Source organism: Pristis pectinata, chromosome 7 (genome assembly GCF_009764475.1).
Source record: "Pristis pectinata isolate sPriPec2 chromosome 7, sPriPec2.1.pri, whole genome shotgun sequence".
Taxonomy (NCBI): Eukaryota; Metazoa; Chordata; class Chondrichthyes; order Rhinopristiformes; family Pristidae; genus Pristis; species Pristis pectinata.
In genome coordinates this window covers 16,496,119-16,517,639 of record NC_067411.1, presented here as the reverse complement: position 1 = coordinate 16,517,639, position 21,521 = coordinate 16,496,119, and positions in this window count along the sequence as shown.

The window sequence follows — 21,521 nt, the reverse complement described above, 5'->3', positions numbered from 1 at the left end:
GGCTGCCCCCAGAACACTCTATGCAAAAGATGCATTTCACTGCGTGTTTCAATGTACCTGTGACTAATAAAGATCTTATCAAGATCTTATCAAATGGATTAAAAATCTTTATATGCGCAACAGATAAAACTATGGGTTTTGTTAACCTCTGTCCTGGTTAGTGTTAAGTCGTAACATCGTACTCTAGACAGGCCATGCAATAATGATCATTCCGTCCTTGAGACAATGAAAGATTTTGAAAGACATAGGGGAAAAACATTATTCTTGTTGTGGTTCAATAACCAGAGGATACTGATTTAAGGGAACTAGCAAAAGGGAGAGGAGGGGAGGTTTTTTTCTTGGATAAACCAGATGCCATTATGACCTAGAATACATTGCTTGGATGGAAACTCAAAAGAGAATTGAGGAAATGTTTGAAAAATAAATTTGCATTTTTTGTTCCAATTCATTTTTTGGGGATCTGCATGCCACTGGCAAGATCAGCATTCAACCCTAATTGCCCTTGAGAAAGCACAGGTCAGCCCCACTCTTGAACCACTGCCATTCTTCTCTGTTTTATCATGGCAGCAATGGCACAAATGAGGGGCTCAGTCCACCATTTCGGAAGGCATTTAAGTGCCACATGGATCAAACTGGACAGGGAAAGAAAATTGAAGGACATTAGTGAATGACGTGTTGTTACACCTTGGGGTCATCATTGCTAAGGATGGTTGTTGTTCTTCTTCCATATTCCAGTTTATTAAATGAAATTAAATTCTACAGCTACTGTGGTGGGATTGAACTCTCATCCTTGGCCTGTTAGTCCAAGCTGTTGGACTATTAAGCATTGCACCAACAATGGGTAAAGACTTTTCATCCATTGTATTGAACTGAATCATGATAATCGCATTTCATCTGCAAGTTTTGTAGTGAGCCATTTTGTGTTGCAATTTGGGGACACAAATCGTTGTTATCGGATGAGTAACCCAGGGCATAGACTAGAAATCTGAGGACATGAGTCCAAATTCTACCACAGCAAGTGTAGAAATGAAATTCAGTTAAATAAATTATCTGGAATTAAATTTGAAAGTCTAGACTCAGTGACTGTGCCGTTGGAATAATCAGTATGTCCATCCCCACCCCTACAATCTGACCCAAGTGTCACTCAAGACCCACACCAGTGTGGTTGCCTTTTTACTTCCCTCTAAAAGCAAGTCATTTTGCTGTGTCAAGAATTACTGTGCTAAAGAAGAATGCAAATAAAATCGGATGCACTACCTGGCATAGATCTTGCAACTGAATTGAGACATGGCACCCCTCCAAATGCTGTTTATCCAATACCATTTTTCAGAAAAATGTTATGGGACATACGACATTGATATAAACAACTTCAGTAAAGAATTCAACATTAATTATCAAACATTAATCATGCATTTATGGTTCATTGTATTTTTTTCAGAGCAGTTAGTAAATTTGGCCTGTTGCAGCATGACTATGCTCATGGCAATTGCATTAATCACTTGCAGGAAAGCAATGTCATGCTGAGGACCGTCAACCATATTTGGGGTCCATGGATCACAATGTCATTGATAAACATAGAAGGAGGATTGAAGGAGGACTAATTGGATAGGCCTTTCAAAGAACCAGCACAGGTATAAGGGACTTGTTATTTCTGTTGCGAGCTTTTATGTTGCTCTGATATGCCATGCAGTGTGATCGGAGATAACAAGTATTTCATTCATCATTTTATTGATTAGCAGAGAGATTAGCAGAGAGAGTATGAAAAATAAGTAGCCAAATTAGTTTCTCATGCTGACTGAGGAGTTGATGGCACCAGCAATAAAAACAAGACATTCAAGTGGGCATCTTCATTGGATCATGACACAACAAAACTAATTTGGGGAAATTATCGGTCAGACCATTGAATATAAAAGTTAGCAAGTCATGTTGCAGCTGTATAAAACTATGGTAAGGCTACATTTGGAACATTGTCAGCAGTTGGCCACCACACTATGGGAAGGATGTAGAGTCCTTGGAGAGAGTGCAGAAGAGGTTCACCAGGATGTTGTCTGGATTAGAGTGTATTAGCTGTAAGCAGAGGTTGGATGAACCTGGATTGTTTTCTCTGGAGCATTGGAGGCTGAGAGGCAACCTGACAGAAGTATATAAAACTATGAGACATCGATACGATAGAGTCAGGGTCTTTTTCCCATGGTGGAAATCTCAAATACTAGAGGGCATAGCTTGAAGGTGAGAGGGGGAAAATTTTTTTAAAAATTTGGTGCCTGGAACACACTGCCAGAGAAGATGTAGAAGCAGATATGACAGCAACATTTAAGAGGCATTTAGACAGTCACATGAACAGGCAGGGAACAGAGGGATATGGACCTTACATAGAACAGAGAACAATATAGCACAGGCCCTTTGGCCTACACTGTCTGTGACAACCATGATGCCAATATAAATTGAACATTTGCCTGCACATGGTCTATATCCCTGCTTGTTCTTGTCCAGATTAACCTTGTGTAGACAGATGGGATTACTTTAGATTTGCATCATGGTCAGTACCAAGACGATGGGCTGAAGGCCTGTTGCTGTGCTGCACTGTTCTATGTTCCCTGCAATTAACTTCAAATTGGAAAAAGATATTAAAGAGTAACATAATTATTTTTGCTTGTTTTGCTGTTCACAAGACCCAAATGACATTCAAGATGACACATTTCAGTGAAAAAGTCCCTTTGTGAGTCTCCCTCGTCATAGCAGCTTTGGACTTCCAGAAAGGATCAAATTAAAATAATTTTAATGGATGGCAAGTGCTTTTGAATGCCATTATGATAGTTTATTTTATAAATTGCTCTAAGAGAATATTAAAAAGATGTCATGGCAACAGAACATCGGTTGAGAGTTCATGTCTCATTCAACTCTTAATTCAGCGATGGCATCTTCTGAAAATGATTCTTAATGTTTTGGTAGAACAGGAAATGTGGTGTGCTATTTTTTACTGCTGGGAGTTAAATGTCTACATCAAATGATCATGATAAAAACAAAAACAACATCAGAAATTTCAAACAACATCATAAGATTCTGGATGCTCTCAGCAACTCAAGAAGCATCAGCAAAGAGAAGAAAATATTGAATTGATTCAATCTCAGTGAAAGAAAAATGTTGGCTAATGTTTAATAACAGCAAGAGGACCTTCTTCTGCCTCCCTCAGTAAAGGGGCTTCCCATGATCGTCTCCAACTGCTGCAACAACTCTGAACAGGTCAGATTGCAACTTGACCCACTGCCGTCCCGCCAAAGGGAGAGGGATGGGGGGGGGGGTGTTACTTGTCACTCAGGCTTCACAACATCCCATAAGGAATAAAAACAGGGACCATGTTGGACAGCACAGTGACACATCTAGCTCACAATGCCAGAGACTTGGATTCAATCCTGATCTCTGGTGTTGACTGTGTCGAGTTTGTACATTCTCCCCATGACCACATAGGTTTCTTCCAGGAGACACAAGAGACTGCAGATGCTGTCATCTGGAGCAACAATCCGCTGAGTTCCTCCAGCAGATTGTTTGTTGCTCTAGGTTTCTTCCAGGTACTCCGGTTTCCTCCCACCCCAAATACGGATTGGTAGGTTAATTGTCCACTGTAAATTGCCCACAGTGTGTAGGTCAGTAGTAGAATGGAGGGGAAGGGGGACATTGATGAGGATGTGGGGGAATTAGTGGGATTAATATAGGATTATTGTACCACAAATGGATGGTTGATGGTTGGCGTGGACTCACTGAGCCCGAGGCCAGCTCCTGTGCTGTACCTCTTAATGACTCTATGACTCTAAATCAACCGGCTCTCATTACATACAGCCCAAGCTATCCTTCTTATTACACACAAAACAAGCCATTCCTCTAAACTCCTTCTGTTGTTACTCATTCACCAGTGTGGTTTTAATTCTCCTGGAATGATGTGGCAATGACACGTTAATTAATGCTGGGCGATGCAAGCCATGAATGATTCATAAGTTGGTGAATGGAACTCCTCGGGACTTTCTTATCACCTTTGCATGTTGAAAAAGGGAAGAAAGATGAACTACAGCCAGTTGCTGAACAAAATAAAAGGGGATATGTCTCCAGCAGACTTTGTTTCAACGTTTTCAGAGTGATTTGGGAAAGAAGGTTTCTCATTAATACATTTCCAGAGGAAAGGCTACATGTGAGATTACCCAGCTGAATTAGGAGGCACAGGAAACAAAAAAATAGCCAAGATATCTCAGCAGAAAGTCTTCTAACCAAGCCTCATAAGCATATTCAGGCAAAGGGTAGATGGAGAAACAGATGGCTTTGAGGTGTAGCCCCATCCCACTGGTTCTCAACGAGGGTTGCATGAGCATTGTAAAAATGAAAGCAGGGCAGAAATCAACAGAAAAGTTAATGTAAGCTTTGAGTTCGGAATGAGCGTAGGGAGCAGAGCCAATAACATCATCAATGCAATGGAAACAAAGACTCTTTCATATTTCCAGTGAAAGAAACAGGTAAACTAGTTCTCAAAGCTACACCAATGACTTGGAGAGAGTGAGTGAAGATGAGGGGGAAATTGGAGTCAGAAAGAGATCTGCCGGGCAAGGAGTGGAAGGAGACAGGTGTGGGACTCTGTTCAAAGAGGAAGCGAAAAGCCCTTTATCAACCTGGTTTGCAATGGTGGTATGGAGGGATTGGGAATAAATCCAGTAGCAATTCACTTGCACATCTTCCAGTGCAACGTATTACATTTAGTGATCACACTGTGGTCTTCCCTATATTGGCGAAATCAAACGTAGACTGGGTGGCTGCTTTGCAGAGCACCACTGTTCATTCCACAAGGGTCACCCTGAACTTTCAGTTGCCTGTCAGTTTACTTCTCCATCCCATTTCCACTGTGACTTCTCTTTCATTGGCCTCTGATATATTGTTCCAATGATGCCCAGCACAAGCTCGAGGAACAGCACCTCATCTTCTGTTTAGGTACGTTGCAGCGTTTTGGACTTTATATTGAACTTGACAGTTTCAGGTAACCAGCCTTTCTTCCTTTCCCAACAGATGGGGATGTGCCTTTCTGTTTTAATTTGTTTCTTGTTTTCTCTGTCTTGATCCTAATGATCAATTTTAAAAGTGATAGTTACCTTGACAACTTTGCCCTGCACCCAGTCACATATTTCAAGTAATCCGCTCCCCCTGTGTTCCTTTCCCATTCCGACTGGCCCGCCTTAGTTTTCTCTCCCTTTGTTCGTCTTCCTCATTTCCATCTGCTCACCACCCACACACCTGTCCACCTGGGCTTTTTCTGCCCTGGTCTACCCTCCTTATCCCCTCTCCCATCTGGTTCCATCTGCCCATCATCCCTCCTTCATTTGGTTTCACTTATCACTTACTCGACTGTCTCTACTTTTCCCCATTTGCCCATTGGTTTCTTTTGGTCCCTTCTATGTTTCTGCCTATCACTCACCAACTTGTGCCTCTAAACTCCCCCCTCTCCATGGCTCCATCTGCCTATCAACCCCGCCTCACCTGATACCATCTATTACCTACCTCACCCCTCCCTCTCACCTCTTTATACTGGCTACCTTCCCCCTGCACTCTCAGTCCTGATGCAAGGGCATGACCCAAAACATTGATTATGCCTTCGCCTTCACAGATGCTGCCTGATCCACTGAGTTCCTCCATCGGTTTGTTTTTTGCCCCAGTCACACAAAATCCCTCCACCCCTCCTGACGCCTCTCTGCAACTTAAAACTCACTTGTTTTCTCACCTTTTCAGTTCCGATGACTGAAACTATTTGACCTGAGCACGTCTGGCATTTTCTGTCAAACATGACTCCCCTTTCATAACTCCACATCAACTCTACTGAAACCTATTATTATTTTATAATTGCTCTGTTGCAACTTCCTTAATAATAGATTATACCTTTTCCCTACTGCTGATGTCAGGCTAACTCGTCTATATTTGCCTGCTTTCCCTCTCCCTCCTTTCTGAAATAGTGCATTTACATCAGCCACCTTCCAATTTGCTGGAACTGTCATACGGCGTTTTGGAAGACAATAACCAATGCATCCACTTTATCTGTAACCATCTCTTTTAAAATCTTAGGATGCAGGTCATCATACCCTGGAGATTTATTGGCTTTCAATCCCATTAATTTTTTAAACTAATGCTAATTTCATCCGCATTTTCATTCTGGACCTACTGTTCTCCAAGGTTGCTGAGAGGTTTTCTGTCGCTTCTTTCATGAAGCCAGACAGACAATATTTATTTAATCTTGCTGTCACATACTTATCCCCCGGTATAAGTTCTTGTTTTAGTTTGTGATGGACCATGACAATGTGAATTGATATAAGGTTTAACAATTTGATTTTCTGTTTCTCGCTAGATTACTCTTGTCTTCCCTTTTCCCTTTTGAAATTATTTAAAGGTGGTAATTAAAATTAAAATGATTGAGAAAAAAAAATCACAAGAAATTAAGTAGTTTAAATATTGACTAAATAAAGAAAAAAAACTTCATTTAACTTTTTGATAAAGTTTGGCAACCAAATTAAAATGAATGGATTTGTGCTATATGCCAAAGGGCCAGATACAGATGCATCTAGCCTTTGCCTCATATTGAAGGAGAATGGGCTGTGTTGATTCCAGGGACAGAGCAGGAAGTCCAAATCTGCTTTTAAGCACCTATGCTCCACGATGCAGTGTGCAGAATCGGCGTTTAGAATGTACAAACGCATGCATTGCATCCAGCCAGCTGTATCTGTTCTGTATCAACTCATTGAGCATCATCATGATCTAGCCTATCAACTCTTTCACTTCACACAGAAGGGGTGCAGGGGAAGGGGAACCAGAGTGTTAGAGCAGATAGTGATGTGGAGGAGGAAAAAGGTCATGAGAGGACTGCAGGTATCGACAGAAATCAAAGGTTTGTACGTGATAGAAATATTCTCAGTTGCATCTATTTCAATGCAAGGAGTATTGTAGGTAAGGCAGATGAGCTTAGGGCGTGGATTGGCACGTGGGATTATGACATTATTGCTATTAGTGAGACTTGGATGCAGGAGGGGCAGGACTGGCAGCTTAATGTTCCGGGGTTCCGTTGTTTCAGACATGATAGAGGGGGAGGGATGAAAGGGGGAGGAGTGATGTTACTAGTCAGGGAAAATATCACAGCTGTGCGTAGACAGGACAGCCCGGAGGGCTCGTCTACTGAGGCCAGATGGGTGGAGCTGAGGAATAGGAAAGGTGTGGCCACACTAAGAGGGTTGTATTATAGACCGCCCAATAGTCAGAGAGAATTGGAGGAACAAATCTGTAGTGAGATAGCTGACTGATGCAAGACACAGAAAGTTGTAATAGTAGGGGATTTTAACTTTCCACATATTGACTGGGACTCCCACACTGTGAAAGGGCTGGATGGCTTGGAATTTGTCAAATGTGTTCAGGAAAGTTTTCTAAATCAGCACATAGAGGTACCAACGAGAGAGAATGCAATACTTGATCTCCTATTAGGGAACTAGACAGGTCAGGTGACAGAAGTATGTGCAGGTGAGCATTTTGGGTCCAGTGACCATAATGTCATTAGTTTCAAGTTAATTATGGATAAGGACAGGTCTGGTCCTCAGGTTGAGGTTCTAAATTGGAGAAAGGCCAATTTTGTGGAAATGAGAAGGATCTAGGAAAAGTGGATTGGGATAAGTTGTTTTCTGGCAAGGATGCGTTCAGTAAGTGGAAGGCCTTCAAAGGTGAAATTTTGAGAGTGCAGAGTTTGCTTGTTCCTGCCAGCAGTAAAGGCAAAGTTAACAAGCATAGGGAACCTTGGTTTTCAAGGGATATTGGAGATTATGAGGGGTATAGACAGAGTTAATGCAAGTAGGCTCTTTCCACCTAGATTAGGAGAGATAAGTACGAGAGGACATAGCTTTAGGGTGAAAGGGGAAAAGTTTAGGGGGAACATAAGGGGGAACTTCTTCACTCAAAGAGTGGTGGGAGTATGGAATGGGCTGCCATCTAATGTAGTAAATGTGGGCTCACTCTTGAGTTTTAAGAATAAATTGGATAGATACATAGACGGGAGAGGTCTGGAGGGTTATGGACTGGGTGCAGGCAAATGGGACTAGCGGAATACCGTTTCGGCACAGAATAGAAGGGCCGAATGGCCTGTTTTCTGTGCTGTAGTGCTCTATGGTTCTATGGTTCCAGATGTTACCTCTCCTGATGAGCATTTACAATATTTTTTGATGTTATTCCAGATTTCCAGCATGCATGTATTTTCTTTTGGTCCTTGCTTTCCTTTGACATGTTCATTATGAAATAAAGCAAGAGTTTGTGCTGGAAATTATCAATGAAGCCCTGCATGAAACATTATTACCTTCTGATAGTGTCACTGTGTTATAAACAAGTGTCAATGAGGTATAAACTTATTCCTCTGGTGGTAATATCAAAATAAAAAGGTTATTAACACTAGCATGAAATCCCATTCTATTTTTCTCTCACACAATTACCATTTTGATAAATTTGTCAATAGGATTCACCATTTCATATCATAGTCTGAAATTCATAGGTGGTGACAGTTAAAATGAAAAGCTTTTTTGTTTGGGTGGGGCAGGGGTGCAAAGCAGTCAGTTTTAATTTAACAAGTCTTCAGCAAGAATGCTAAGGCTGAAGAGAGAAAGCAAAATATATTTATTATGAAGTTAATTGAATTACAAGGAGAGGTTGCATAGACTAGGACTTTATTCTCTGGAACGTAGACTGAGGGGTGACCTGATGGAGATATATGGGATCATAAGGGGCATAGACAGAGTGAAAGCACATAGTCTTTTTTTCCAGGGAGGGGGTGCTAAAAACAAGAGGGCATAGATTTAAGATCAGAGGCAAGAAATTTAAAAGAGACATTATGGGCAGCTTCTTCACGCAAAGGGTAGTGCACATTTGGAATGAGCTGTCAGAATAGTGGTTGAGGCAGGCATTTTAGCAACATTTAAAAGCCATCTAGATAAGTGCATGGATAGGAATGGTTTAGAGGGCTATGGGTCAAACATCGGCAGATGGGACTAGCTCGCTGGGCAACACAGTTGGCATGGACGAGTTGGGCTGAAGGGCCTGTTTCCATACTGTATGCCTCTAAGACTCTATACATGAAATAATTCACAGTTAAACTTGATTAACTGTCGCTGTTCTTCTTAGAGCAGAGGGAGTTTGGAGATTTGATTAAGATTTTCATCGAGGATTTGATTAATGAATGAGAAATATATTGCCTCCTACTTCTCATCCAGATCAATTTCCATTCACCCATAACCTCTGAGCTTGCTGACCTAAACTGACTCCCTGCTGAACAATTATTCTATAACACCACCCCCACCCACATTCTGTATGTGGATTCACAAGAGAGACTGCAGATGCTGGAAATCTGGAGCAATGCACACAAAATGCTGGAGAAACTCAGCAGGTCAGGCAGCATCTATGGAGGGAACTAAACAGTCAACGTTTCGGGCTGACATCCTTCATCAGGATTATGTGGATGAAAGTCTTCCTGTAACTGCTGAGCATTAGAACAAGCTAATACTCCAGTGCAGCAATGAAAATTCTGCTTTCTATGTCGAGACATTAAACAAAAACTGCAGTCACTCTCTCAGCGGTAGAAGATCCAACCTACTATTTTGAAAATGAGCAGGGCAATGTAACAAATACAGTTTATGTAACATTGGTTGCACACCACTTTAAGAATTGTAGCACATGACCAACAGCACCCTGTTCATCACTGTAAACGTTTCAGAAAAGAACTGGGCAGAACCAGTCTGCCTGTGTGGGAGTAAGCACATGATAGAAATGCTGCTCATTCCTCTCTATTCTTTTGTTTAACAAAGTAATTTGTTAGTTTAAATTATAGGCTATCCTCCAGTATCTCAGTGAATGAAAGAGAGAAGGTACTGAAACAGGCATTTATTCCCAATGTCTTGGTCAATAATTATCCCTCAACAGACATCATGAACAAGCAGCTCATCTGGTCATTATCACATTGCTGTGGGTGGGTGTTTGTTGTGTACGAATTGGTGGCTTTATTTTCTACCTCACAACAGTGACAACATTTCAAAAGTACCTCATAGGCTCTTAAGGGATCTGCAACATCCAGAGGTCAGGAAGGATGTTGTCCAAATGCGAGTTTTGCTTTATTCCAACTCTTTCACCCTGAAAGATATCTGCACTCTCTTTCTGGTCTCTTGCACTACTCAACTGCAAGAAACTATGCAGAGGTTCTGGGCTCTGGACTTGCTTCTTCAAACTTCTTTTAACTCATCCAAGATGTCCCTCAAAATCTGCTTTTGTGACCAATCACTAGGCCTTCTGCTATTTCATCTCGTTATGTTATTTAGTGTCAGATTGTGCCTGACAATGGAGCGAGAAGGCTTCCTGTATTGTTTTGGTTGGTGGAGTCACTATATAAGTACAATTTGTTCTTGCTGGAACTGTTCCAAGTGGAAAAGAAAATCAATATTCAGAGAACTCATATTCAAAGAAACCAGCAAAAGATCCAAGGAGACACAAGAGACTGCTGATTCTGGAATCATGGAGCAACAAACAATCTGCTGGAGGAACTCAGTGGGTTGAGCAGCATCTGTGGGGGTAAAGGAATTGTCAACATTCCATGTTGAAACCCTGCATTAGCAAAAGATCCAAACTGACATGAGGAAAAGGAAATTATACCTCCAGGTAGCAGATTTAATTACTGAAAACAAAAAGAATTTGATAAATACTTAAAGGAGGAGGATGAGGAGGAAGCCCAATACGTAGGAGGGAAAAGCAGAGCAGTGATCGGTGGACAAAAGAGGGGAGGCGGGGTGAGCACAAGGTGGTGATAGGTAGATGCAGGTGTGAGATAGTGATAAGCAGGTGCGGGGGAGGCGGGGAGAGCAGATCCACCGGGGAATGGGTCAAAGGTAAGGAGAGATAAAAAGGGGATGTAGAAAAAAGAAATAGGCTAGGAAAGGGAAGAAAAGAAGAGGCATGGTTGGGGGGAGTGTGTGGTGATTACTTAAAGTGGGAGAATTTAATGTTCATGCCGTTAGGCTGCAAGGTCCCAAGATGGAAAATGAGGTGCTGTTCCTCCAGTTTGTGCTTGGAATTTACCTGGCAGTGGAGGAGGCCGAGGACAGACATATCTGTGATAGTGTGGGAGGGGGAGTTGAAGTAACTGGCAACGGGAAGATGCTTTGCAAATTAGCATTCTCCAGGCCCAACCAAGTGGTTGCTTTGCAAACACCCTTTGAAGTGGCTGAGCAAGCCACTAAGTTGTGTGCAACCATGAAGAAGGCACATCAGAGTCTCTACTTTCTTAGAAGTTTAAGGAGATTTGGCATGTCAAAGATTCTGACAAACCTCTACAGATATACAGTGGAAAGCATTCTGACTAATTGCATCACAGCCTGGCATGGAAACTCCAATGCACAGGAATGCAAAAAGCTACAGAGAGTGGTGGACTCAGCCAGTTCCATCACCCATACCGTTCTCCCCACCATCGAAGATGTCCACAAGAGGTGATGCCTCAGCAAGGTGACATCCATCATCACGGACCCCAACCATCTGGGTTATGCCCTCTTCTCAATGCTGCCATCAGGCAAGAGGTACAGGAGCCTGAAGACCCACACCTCAAGGTTCAACAACAGCTTCTTCCCCACTGCCATCAGGTTCTTGAAATGACTTGAAAAACTACCTTGGACTACATGCATTTTCCTCTCCCTCTCTCTCTCTCAACTCACTAATGTCATTTTGTTTATTTTGTTATGTAAATTATGTATAATTTATGTTAGTTTAAATTTATGTTTGTAATGTACTGCTGCAAAAAGCATATATTGATGGGATTTATGCCCTGTGTATTTTTGCTTTTTACAATAAACTTGAACTATCATTGGTATTTTCTTCTAAAAGAGAAAGAATAGTTAGGCCGCCCAGTATCAAACCAGGCAATGACTTTGGACACAGCAACAGTAATCTCAGCCCAGTCAACTTGAAAATCCTCCTCACAAACACTTGGGGGCAAGTATCTGAATTAGGAGAGTTGTCTCTAAAACGAGTCAAACAACAGCCCAATTGAGTTACACCTATAGAATCATACATTAGTAACAATATACATGACTCTTCCATCACAATCCACGGGTTTAACCTGTCCCCATTGAAAGGACAGACACACCAGAAGGAGCAGCACAGTGGGACACAGGTGGGAGGAGTAGCCCTGTGAGTCCTCACTGTTGACTCCTAACCATGGCACAGTTTCATGACATCAGAAAATATCTTCCTGATAACTATCTGCTATTCTCAGTCAGCTGTTCCTTTATGTTGAACAATACTTGGAAAAAATACTAAAATTAGCAAGAGCATTGAAGTCCTCCATCTGGAATTTCCATGTCCGGCACCAGTAGTGGCTTCATAGCACCACCACTGAGTAAACTGGCCCACTCCAGAAGGACACAGCTGCCAGATTGGATCTGTGTGAGGTAGTGAGTGAAATAATTTGAGATAGATTTACTTGACCTCATTCTGAGTAGAAAGTACCTGTGTAGCATGCATCTGTCCAGGGTAACATATTAGAAGCAACCACTACACAGTCCTTGAGGAGACCACTTATGGCACATGAATGATAGAAAAATGGAGGGCTATGTGGGAAGGGAGAGTTAGATAGATCTTAGTGCAGGATAAAATGTCAGCACAACATCATGGGCTGAAGGGCCTGTACCATGCTGTAATGTTCTATGAGATACTTACCCAATTTGCAGAAGATGCCATTCGTCTGCAATCATGGTAAGTGGGATAGATGGAGTACAGATCTGGCAGCTCAAAGGTGGGCATCCTTGAGGCACTGTGGGCCATCAGCAGAAATGCATACCACCATGATCTGGCCAGGCACATTCCTCACTCTACTACTATTAACCCAATGGATGAAGCCTGCTTCAATAAGTGCAGGGAGGTATGCTGATTATAGCAAGAGATGAACCCAAGAATGAAGTACCAGTGCGCTGAAGCTGCAACACAGAACAACCTGCATACGGTACAGCAAAACAAGTAGGAGACAGAGCTGTGTGATCTCGCAGCCAAAAGAGCAACTCACAGTTCTGCATTTCTGCCACATCTTGCTGTGAATGATAGTGGACAATTAAATGGCTAAAAGGGGGATAAAACTTGAAGAATGTCTCCATTCTTAATGATGGAAAGTGCTAAAGACAAACTGAAGCATTTTCAACCAAGTTCAGACAGAAGTGCTAAGTGGAAGATCCATCTTGACTTCCCCCTGAGATCCCCACCATCACAGAAGCCAATCTTCAGCCAAGTCATTTTACTCCATGTAAACTAAAACAAAAATTGATGAGAGCACTGGATATAACAAAAGGCTATAGGACCAGACAACATTCACAGCAAGACACAAAGAACGCAAGCACCAGAATTATCTGTGCCGTGAGCTGATTTGTTACAGTAATTTGTGCACTGGCAACTGCCGACAATATGGAAAATTGCCAAGGTATCTTCTGTTCATTGAAAGCAAGACAAACCCAATTTGCTAATTATTACCCAATTAGCCAACCCTCAATCATCAGCAAAGTGATGAAAGTTGTCGATGACAGTGCTATGAAGCAGCATTTATTCTCCGATATCTTTCTCACCAATGTCCAGTTTGGGTTGTGCCACTGGAGTGCACTTGGTTCCAGCCCTCATCACAAGCTTGGTCCACACATGGACCCAAGAGCTACATTCCAAAGCAGGGATTAGAGTGACCCACCCTTGACATCAAGACAGGATTTGACTATATGTGGTATCGAGATGCCCTGGTGAAATTAAAGTTAACGTGTCTCAAGCAGAAAATACTCCAAGGCTGGAGTCATACTGTGCACAAATGAAGATGGGTGGGTTGTTGGAGGGCAGTCATTGAAGCCCAGGATGAGAAGCAGGAATTCCTCAGAGAACTGTCCTCAGCACAACGAGCATCATCAATCATCTTCCTTCAGTAACAAAGTCAGAAGTGGTGAAGGTCGCTCACGGTTGCATGATGTTCAATTCCACTCGCAATTCCTCTGTGAAAATGAAGCACCCCACACCTGCATGCAACAAGGTCTTGACAATATTCAGACACTCACTGATAACATTCATAGCATAAAAGTACCAGACAATGACAATCTCCTATCTTGGAGAGTATAACCATCTTCTTTTCTTTGACATTTAACAGCTTTCCCATCACCAAACCCCTCCCCCATTATGATTCCTCTGTAGCTGTGACATTTTACTCTGTATTCTGTTATTGGTTTTACCCTGTACTACCTCAATGCACTGTGTAATGAATTGATCTGTATGAACAGTATGCAAGACAAGTTTTTCACTGTACCTTGGTACAAGTGACAATAATAAACCAATACCATTACTACCTTGCAAGTCACCACTGACGAGAAACTCAGTTGCACCTTCCATATACATGCTGTGGCTACAAGAGGAGCTCAAAGGCAGGTGCCTTGATGTGAATAACTCACGATGCCCCAAATCCTTTCCACCAGTTGCAAAGTACGAATGAGAAGAGTGTGGAATATTTTCCACTTGCCTGGCTGAGTGCAAATCCAGCATCACTCAAGAAGCTTGACACCATCCGGGTCAATACAGCTTGTGTGATTGGTACCCTCTCCACTTACTTAACTGTTCATCCTATTCACCATTGGCATATGGTGGCTGCTGTGTGTACCGTGGACAAAATACACTGCCACCAATCCATCTGGCTACTCCGATGGCTAAAAATAAGAACATAAGAAAAAGCAGGAACAAGCTATCTAGCCCCTTGAGCCCGGATGATCATTTACCACAGTTACACATTTTTATACCAGCTGCATTTCTCTTGCTTTTCTTAACTTCTAAAAGTCTATTGATGTCCACCTTGAATATACTCAGTGACTTAGCCTCCATGGCCCTTTTGGGTAGAGAATTTCAAAAATTATTTACTCTCCAAATGAAGAAATCTTTTTATCATCTCTGTCCAGAATGGTACCGATATTGGTTTATTATTGTCACTTGTACTGCGGTACAGTGAAAAACTTGTCTTGCAAACCGATTGTACAGGTCAATTCACTACACAGTGCAGTTACATTGAGTTAGGACAGAGTGCATTGAGGTAGTACAGGTATTACTACTGATGTAGTACAGGTATATACAAACTCTTATTAGAGACTGTAACACAGGAGGAACATCAGTTCTGTATCTATGCTGTCAAGTGCCTTAAAAATCTTAACAGTTTCAATGAGTTCACCTCGCAATCTTCTAAATTCAAGAGAAGGCAGGCATAACTTGCTGAATCTCTCCTCATACTACTAATCTGCTGTTCCAGGAATCAATATGGAAAACATTTGTTGCACTCTCCATTACAAATATACTCTCCCTTCATTAAGGAGTCCAGACCCGTGCACAGTATTCCAGATTTGAGCTCACCAGGGCCACTACGTAATGGCCAGAACACCAAGAAGGACAAAGCTAGCAGACACATGAGAACACCACCACCTGCAGGTTCCCCTCCTGACTTGGAAATATTTTGGCATTCTTTAACTCTTGCTTGAACTTCCTCACCAGGAGTCAAATGGTCCAAGAAAGTGGTTCACCATCGCCTTCTCAAGAGCAATTAGCGATGGCCAATAAATGTCATAAAAGTGAATTAAAATAAAGTGATAGGCATAGAGCTAAATACTGCTGAAAGCAATGTTTTCTCCAGATTTATCAATTAGACTAAATGAAAAGTAAGAGGTACTTTAGGTTTGTATATGTTGTAAAAGATAATGTTCCCATGAGAGATCATAATTAGAATTGAAATGACATTGACAAACCGCTTGAATTTCACTCCAGCAGTTACCAAGGATACATTAACTAATATCTACAGGCCCAAGAAATTCACCAATCCAAGTAAAAAGCCTTTAAGGCAGTATATATCTCTGTAACAAACGAGAATTACCAGTGTGCTGGATTTTTCAATATTACACAATACATCCGACTGATGTGATCTTGAAGTCTCGACATAAGGTGCAAAGCAGTTAGGAGTGATTTAGTTGAAAGCTGGTGACAGCCCTCTGTTCATGGTTATGCCTCTAGTGACAAACACATTTTTTAACATCTATTCATTCACATTTCAATTTCACCTTAACCTTTTCCTATAAATCACAATAAAATTTAGTCGCATGGTGCAGTTAGTTTTAATTCAAAACACCACCCTCCACTTATGCAAATGCCATTGAGTCTTATAAAAACATGTCATCCATATTTTGCACCTGAGCCTCTTTCATAAAAAAAATCAATGCAGTCCAGCTTCTGATAATCACAAGAAACTTCACTTATTTACTGTATGTTCCTTACCTGTGAATCTGGAACCTTATATTTTTGAGTGGTTGGTTTATAATCAGGAGTTCTTCAATGTGAACAAACTCAAGCATATTTCATTCCTTGAATTGTGTCGTGCATCAAGAATACTGAATTATTAACGATTGTGTGCAATACCACTCTACCTATCAAATAATAGTATTGCCAGGAAAGACACCTTTTGATTACAAATTCTTGCCAACTTTACCTCCAACAGAAGCAATACTTAATTGGAAAACTTTTTGATATGACAAGGAACTATGACTTCAATCCTCATTTTAATTCATGTAAACATCATGGTCAACTTTCAAAATCCTGCATACTACATTATTGTCAAAAAATATCTTTAATAGTGATATCAAGTGTATGAGCAATCCTTTAAGAGTCTATTTTGGTCTGTTGGCCGATTCTTTTGATGTATGGATCCATTATTTTTAAGGGAGAGACAATCACTTTGAAGAAACTTCTATCAAGGTCAGAACACACTAATAAATAGTTCAATGACTGGAAATTGCCCACTGCTCGGATAGAAATGGGGTAGGAAATGCCCTCTTAAACCCAAAAGAGATTTCAACGAGATTTAGGCATGTTAGACTTTGTGAGAAAGTTAGAATAAAAGTACGCTTTAAAAGAAAGAAATAGATTTTCTCTATTCGTGAAGTTCACACAATGACCGCACTACTGCCGTGGGACATCTCGCGAAATTATATCGAGGGACTTATAATGAAAAATGAACGAGTGTAACAACGACTGAAGCCCCCAGACTCATTCACTGCGCTAAAACCCGTGCACAATAAGTGAACAGCATTTGCATCACCTGCAATCTGGCCGAGAACCAGTGAGAGCAGAGGTTGCACTGCACGGACGCCGATACCCGGCCGAATAAAAATAGCCAAGTGACCCCGGCAGCAGGTAATCTGAAATCAAGAGTCTGAAGCCGAAGGTCAGCCCTGAACCCACACCCCTCAAACAAGCCCCGGTTTTACTGTCAACTGCTGGGTGGAAGATAAACATCACAGCATGCTTCCTACCCCGAGACTGGCTTGCCATTCCCGAACTTGCTGTGTGGCGTGACTAGCATCCAGGCATTCACTGATAGTTGAAAGTAAAAGCCATTGACCTCACTCGAGCTCGGTTAAGCAGAGATTTTCTGGTCTAACACTGTTCCACGAAAGACAAGTAGGGAGAGTTCAACATTTAGTCAAGACGTTTTGCTGGCAAGAGTAGGAAGGGGGTGGTCGAAGAAACGCTTTTTTTTCGCTCAATTATCTTTACAAGCTGTTGCAATGTATTTTTTTGCCCAGAAGAGGACGCGGAAGCCTATTGAGAAAACCTCCAAGACGAAGCGGGTTGCACGGTGTGGGGAGATGGGAGCATCTCCCTCACCGCTGTCAGTTTCAGGCTCCATTCACACTCAGTCCGGGTTAAACCTCCAGGGTGTAAGCAGTCGCTGCAGATCTACCCCGCCAAAGTTTTAGGAAAACCGACCGCCTTAAACTTCACAAACGTTCGTGAAATGTCTGCAAGGTGGAGGGTGACAGTCAATGAAATAAGCAAGCTTATCAAACTGCGGATTAATGCATCCTGATCCATCAGAGAATGAATATTTAAGCTCTCATCTTTTATTTCAGTTGAGTACATCCAAACCTCCCCATTACTTCTCCCAGCTTCTGTTTTACTGTCACAAGTCCATTCAAGTCAGGTGCTGAGAACCAACGGGGAAAACCTGGTTCTAGATAATATAAAATGCTTCTACATTTACCAATTTACTCGTCGACTGAAAGGGCTTCGTCCAAATTAATAACAAAAACAAGCTTTGTTTTCTCAGTGGCTGCCAGTGTTGAGAGAGTTGATTAGAAGAACCTCCTTGTTTCCACCTCACTCACATCTACAATTAAATGCCAGAGTTCAGACTTGAATAGGAAGTGTTCTTTTCTCTTACTAGCAAAAGATGTTTCACGTGAGAAGGCAGGCGGCGAACAAAGGGGAGAGGGCCTCGGTATTTGAACAGAGCCAGATTTAGTGTCACGCACTTGCAGGAGGTCGAATAGGACCAACCGACTACCTAGCAGCAAGTTCATTGTGAGGCATCAGTCTGTTGGAGGAACTCCGTGGGGGGGGGGGGGGGGAGGGTGTTATCGATGTTTCAGAGACAAACCCTACCATCAGGACTGAGAGTGGAGAAGGGAGATGGCCAATATAAAGAACGGGAGTGGGGAGGTGATTGGTGGACTCGTTTTCTCTCTCTGTGTCTAACTCCATCGGAGTTGAGTGATAGGGAGAGATTGGACAGGCTGGGCCGTCGCTCCTTGGAGTACAGGACACTGAAGGGTGATCTCATAGATGTATATAAAATCATGAGGGGCATAGGTAGGCTGTGGTCTTTTTTCCAGGATATAGTTTTGAGGTGAAAGGTTTAATAACACCTGAGGGGAAACTTTTTTTACATAGCGGGTGGAAGATATATGGAACCAGCCGCCAGAGGAAGTGGTTGAGACAGGTACCTTTGATCTTCTTATGTGGACAGGTATATGGATGACAAGAGTTCAGAGGCATATGGGCCAAGTGCTGGGAAATGGTATCAGCTTGAATGTATATCTTGGCCAGCATGAATACGTATGGGCCAAAGGGTCTTTTCCCATGCCGTACAACTCTATGAGTCATCTATCATTCACCTGCTACACTCTCCCAACTCCACCCTCCTCCCTTCTCCTACCTGGGGCAACCTGCCTATCATCTTGTCCCCCTCCTCACTCCACCAGTCACTTGGACCCCTGTCTACCCATTCCCTTTCTCCTCTTTATACCGCCCATCTCGCCTCTCCACTCTCAGTCCTGATGCAACATTTTGACCTGAAATGTCGACCATTCCTTTCCTCCCACAGATGCTGCTCGACCCGCTGAGTTCTTCCAGCAGATTGTTTCTTGCTCCAGATTCCAGCATCTGCAGTCTCTTGTGTCTCCAAGTGAAATGTGAACGCTCGCGGTGGGCTCGGTCATCGGCCACATGTTATGCGCATGCTCTTGTGTCCGAAATGATATTTTTGGGTGGGTCCAGACTTCTGCTGATTCCCGTTTTCCCCAACACATGCCTCAGGGAAGGAAAAAGCTTGAATGATTTGCCTTGTCCTCAGCAAAACATAGTCATGGGGGAACAGAGAGGTGGGAGCTTCCAATGACACATCAGCACCAGATGGGACACTTGAAGTGTGGAGTCTCATTGCAGGTGGAACAGTTTGGAAAATTTAGAACCAAGTGTCAGCCATTTAATTGTTAAGACTGAGTAGGCAAAAGTGAAATGATATGCACTGAAATGACAGAACATCTGAAAAGCTGATTCCCTGTTTGATGACTCTGAATTTGAGGTAGTGTTGCATGAAATAATTGAAGATAATTCCCCTCTTGTTCCAACCCACAACAAGTCAATACTTTTGCATGCCTTGAACAGGCCAATGTTGTTTTTGGCTCTGCCTGCCTTATTGTAGATGTTGGCAGCCAGTGTTTTTTTTACACCAGATGGCAAGTTTCTGCCTTTGATTCTGTCTTCTAGATTCTGTAAAGCTAGTCCTCAATTACTAGCTGAGCAGATTTGACAATGCTTAGGTTAGATCACATTTGGAGCAATGTGTACAGTTTTCGCCACTGCACCTAAGAAAGGAAGTGCAGATGATGAGGGGAGATGATGTAAACCTGGCTTAAACGTATTGACTGAGGCATACAAAAAAAAACTCATGCCAGAATGATATGAAGTACTATGTAGGCTACAATTAGAGCACTGTATATATTTCTGGTCAGCAAACTACAGGTGGGGATTGACAGCACTAGAGAAGATTTGGAATTCAGTTACAAGAATGCTGCCAGAATTGGAAAACTATTGTTGTAACAACAGACTGGCCAAAGAACAAGGAGGAATGAAGGGAGAATTAATTGAGGTACAGTAGCTATAAGAAGCATCAATTTCCCTTAACAAAGAGAACAATAGCTGGGGAATGTAGATCATAACTAATTGGTGGAAGGATCAAAAAGGAGCTGGGAATTGTTTTCCACTCACTGGATGGTTGGTGACGATTTGACTAGTACATCGAACAGTACAGCACAGGAACAGGCCATCTCGCCCATGATGTTGTGCTGAACTAAATGAGCACTACCTGAACTAATCCTTTCTGCCTACACAATTTCCATTGGAAACGGAGGATGCTGAAAACACCCAGATGGTCAAGTGGCATCAATGGAAAGAGAAACAGTTAACGTTTCAGATCTGGGACCCTTCATCAGAACTGGGAAAGAGAGAAAACAAGCTGGTTTTCAGTGGTAGAGTAGGTGGGGGAACGATTTGAGGAGCAAAGGCAATATCTCTGATAGGATAAGTGAGGGTAATTACAAGCATATTATACTTCTTCACCTGTGTAATGTGCTGTTAACAACAAGATGTGGGACAAGTCCAGCAGGGCAGGTTATGCAAATAAAACAAGAAAAATTGAGAACAGTACAGCACAAGAACAGGGCCTTTGGCCCACAATGTCTGTGCCAACCATGATGTAGAATTATACTAACCTATCTGCCTGCACGTGATCTATATCCATTCATTCCCTGCATGTTCACATGCCTGTCTAAATGCTTCTTAAATGCCACTATCATATCTGCTTCCACCACCATCCCTGGCAACGCATTCCAGGTACCTACTACTCTCTGTGTAGAAAAAAAACATATCCTGCACATCTCCTTTAAACTTTCTCCCTCTCACCTTAAAGCTGTGTCCTCTAGTTTTTGACATTTCTATCCTGGGAAAAAGACTATCTACCCCATCTATGCTTCTCATAGTTTTCTAAACCTCTGTCAGGTCTCCCTTCAGCTTCTTTTCTTTTTCAATCTTCTTATTAGTTTTCAAATTAATACAGATTAATATATCAATGTTTATACATGTAATACAAAGAGATCAGGAGAACAATCATGACATGGATAATCATAAAGAACAATAAAGTATAAAAAAAATCTGTAGTTCCAACGATCTGTTAGTGAATGAATATAATTTAAAAGAAAAAGATTTATTATAAAATATAAAAGAAAGAAAAAAAAATCCCCAAAACAGTAAGAAAAATTATAAACAATATATCAAACCAAACTAAGCTAAAGAAAAAAAAATTCAAAAAAAACCAGAAAACAAAA